This window comes from Corvus brachyrhynchos, unplaced genomic scaffold, assembly GCF_000691975.1.
Source record: "Corvus brachyrhynchos isolate BGI_N302 unplaced genomic scaffold, ASM69197v1 scaffold514, whole genome shotgun sequence".
NCBI lineage: Eukaryota > Metazoa > Chordata > Aves > Passeriformes > Corvidae > Corvus > Corvus brachyrhynchos.
This window is the reverse complement of record NW_008238319.1, coordinates 193607-194442: the sequence shown is the minus strand read 5'-3', so window position 1 is coordinate 194442 and position 836 is coordinate 193607.

Here is an 836-nt window from a genome sequence, read left to right as displayed (position 1 = left end):
GCAGGGGGGCCCCAGACCTCGCCATGCACCGCCCCCGGCGGTCTCTGGCCCCCGGCGGCCGGTGGCCCTGCGGGGGGCTGCTGCCTTGGGACCCTCGTCCATCCGGTGTACGGGTCCCGGGGGTAGAGCCAAAGCCTCCCGCTCCGTCTAAAGCCGCCCTCGGAGTCCGGTTGGCAGTTTGTATGTCATCAGTGACACTTGTTGCACATTAGTGGTGCTTTTGTCCAGCTCATTGACTTTCCTGAAATCTCATACCCTCGTTTTTCCACGTGGAAATATGTGGGACTTATCTCTGTAGATCCCATGGTATGATAAATCTACTTTTGTGTCTGTTCTTCCGACGAGGTGTGGCACCGAAGGAGGAGACCGGCAGGCATCGCCCGGTGTCTCCAGCTCCCCGCCCCCATGCTCCTCAAGAATCCCCTTTCCGCCACGCCGCTCCCCTCCCCGATGCTGTTGGGTCCCAGGCGCTGCCAGGCTGCTCCGGGGCCAAGGACTCTCCTAGCCCTTAAGCAAACCCCGTTCCAGATGCAAAGCTCGTTCCCCTCGGGGACATCGCAGAGGCCCGGCAGTCCCCGGGGCGACTGCACCGTCCGCTACGCGCGCCCTGACCCCGGCCCGGGCCCCGGCCCTCTGACTGCCCGCCCCCGCTCCCGGCGCAGCGCCCGGAATCACGCCTGGCAGCCTCTCGCAGCGGAGAGGTGATCTCGGTAAAATGAGTCGGGGATTCCGTTCCGAGGAGTCCGCGGCTCAGCGGATGCCGGAACGCTCGCTGTCTCCCGTGCTTCCTGTGGCAGAGCAGAAGTTACTCGCAGAGGAGTTGCTCGAGGAGATAT